Source organism: Elephantulus edwardii, unplaced genomic scaffold (genome assembly GCF_000299155.1).
Source record: "Elephantulus edwardii isolate Elephantulus edwardi_28Jun2011 unplaced genomic scaffold, EleEdw1.0 scaffold00136, whole genome shotgun sequence".
NCBI classification, from domain to species: Eukaryota; Metazoa; Chordata; class Mammalia; order Macroscelidea; family Macroscelididae; genus Elephantulus; species Elephantulus edwardii.
In genome coordinates this window covers 8083991-8086544 of record NW_006399886.1, presented here as the reverse complement: position 1 = coordinate 8086544, position 2554 = coordinate 8083991, and positions in this window count along the sequence as shown.

Here is a 2554-nt window from a genome sequence, read left to right as displayed (position 1 = left end):
TAAGTACTACTTTTATAAGTAACTGTTGTTATTATTGTTGTTTGATGCTGTCGAGTCGTAGACGACTCATAGCGACCCTATGAACGAACAGCCTGAGCACTGTTCGTACATAGAGTTTCTGGAGGCAAGCCATTTCGGAAGTAGATGCCGCTCCTGCTTCTAGGCTTGATTTAGTCGGGAAGCTCCAGCCAACGCTACAATTTCATAAAAAAATACAATAAAATTATAAACTTCTGCTAAAACACCACACAAACATTTTGTAAACACCTTCCCTTGCCAATGTTACCTGGTAATAATCTGTGCCCCTCACCATCCCTTTATGCTGATATATTAGTGTTTTTAATTCACCAAACACTCTGTGGGAAAACAATTCTAATCGATCTGCTCTCATAAAGATTATAACCCAGGAAACCTAATGAGTCAATTCTACTCTCTCCTAAAGGGACACTATAGATAGGCATTGACTCTACAGCACACAACTTCTGTGGATCTAACCTGGAGGAACGTCAGTGTGAGGAGCCTTAGAACTATAGTGAGGAAGAGAGAAAGCAATTGCCTTGTGGATAGAGTCTTAAGGAAGAGACTCACAGATAAGAAAAATGATCTTATGTGAGGAAATGTCGCTAGCTTGTCATGGCCTCATGTGAAGGGAATGTGAATGTGAAATAACTTACCTCTCTATCCTTTCTCTCCTAATCTATCAACATTCCCATTGTTGATCTCATTGAAATAAACTATAGAGATCTTCTTTCAGGGCATAGATAAGGGTAGAGTGTGAATCTAGAGAGACAAAGGAAACTTATTCAGCAAAAAAATAAAGATTAAACTGCTGTGCACAGCAATATCTTGAGTCCTAAAGTGAGATATAAGTATTTTCTATGGGAGTTTAAGGAGGAAAGTGATTAGTACTATTTTGGAGTTTTGGGAAGATTTAGAAAATCTTGAACTAGAAAATGGAAAATCATGCAAACAGCTTAATGACTAAGTCTAAGCTGCCAATAATAACCCAAAATCATGAAAAATTGTGGTTTCCTTGGCTGGAAAACAACCTTGAAGCATGACAAGTTGCCTTTATCTACATGTTTTCTAAAAAAAAGTTGTGTGTGTGTATGTGTGTGTGTGTGTGTGTATTTTACTTTTAATATTTTAGAAAAAGGAAAAAAATGGAGATGACTATAGTAATTTTTTTACTAATTTCTTTTTTATTTCATGCTTTTGGTAGCCAGTTACATATTGTTATTATATATTGTTGATGTTATGTGCTGTTTAGGCAACTATGCCAGACCTGCAATGCCTGTGCCACCAGCCCCAGAATGCCTGTGCTGCCTCAGAATACCTGTGCAAGGACCTCCCCAGAGCACCAATATCACTGGGAAGTAGAGAGATAATGAGCGGACAGAGTGGTCAGGAGCCTGAACCATCATACCAGGGCTGGCTAGAGGCCATGGGGAGAGAGGTGTTGGCAGGGTGAGACAAGGAACAGAGCAAGATACTGGTGGAGTCAGGGGACAGGAGCCCAACATATGTGCCTAAGGAGGAGCACCACCAACACAGAATCTGTTAGCTGTCTAATGAGGAAAGGTCTTTCAACTGATCTTTTGAGTAAAATGCTTGTCTGTCAGATATTTACTCTAAAACGAAGCATCCACATTAAGTCAGGCTAGGGAGAAGAATTGGCCATCTGCTTTTGAAAGAAAAGGCCTTCGGAAATCCTATGTGCAATAGAGCATACTTAGATTAGAGTTGCAGATATGGCACCAGAGGCTGAGCTTTCATGTTGGGAGACAAAAAGCAGAAGGAATAGTTGCAAATAGTCAGTAGTGATTAGAACATGGAATGTGAGAACTATGAATGTAAGAAAATTTAACATCATTAAGGAAGAAATGGAATGCATAAATATTGGCATACTCGGCATTGGCAAAATAAGATAGGTTGGCATGGGACAATTTGAATCAGACATGTATATGATCTACTATGCCAGAAATGGAAAAAAAAAGTGAGAAAAAATGGGATCACTTTCATAGTTTAAAACACCATTTCTAGATCCTTCTTAAAATACAATGCTGTGAATGACAGAATGATATCCATACACATACAAAATCAGTTAATAGCACTATCATTCAAATATATGCACCAACAACCATGACCAAAAAGGAGAGAATAGATGATTTCTATCAACTTTTGCTGTTCAAATCAATTGAACATGCAATCAAGATGCATTAATAATAATAATGTGTGACTAGAGTGCAAAAATTGGGAATAGAAAAGAAGGATCAGCAGTTAAAGGTATAAAAGGACTTAAAATTAGTAAAATCACTTACACGATGAATATTTACATTATTCTAAAGCTTTTTTACATTAATTTTATTAAGCTAGATATGACTTGCTGAAAATGCAAAATGATGCTATTGCATAACTATCAAAACATCAGCAAAAACAAACTCATTTCTTTTACTGTATTTGTCATTACATTCTATTTGTGGTGTAAAAGGCTTATTGTTCAAACTGTCCTAGCCAATGAGTAACTTATTATTTTGTGCTGAGATATTTATTA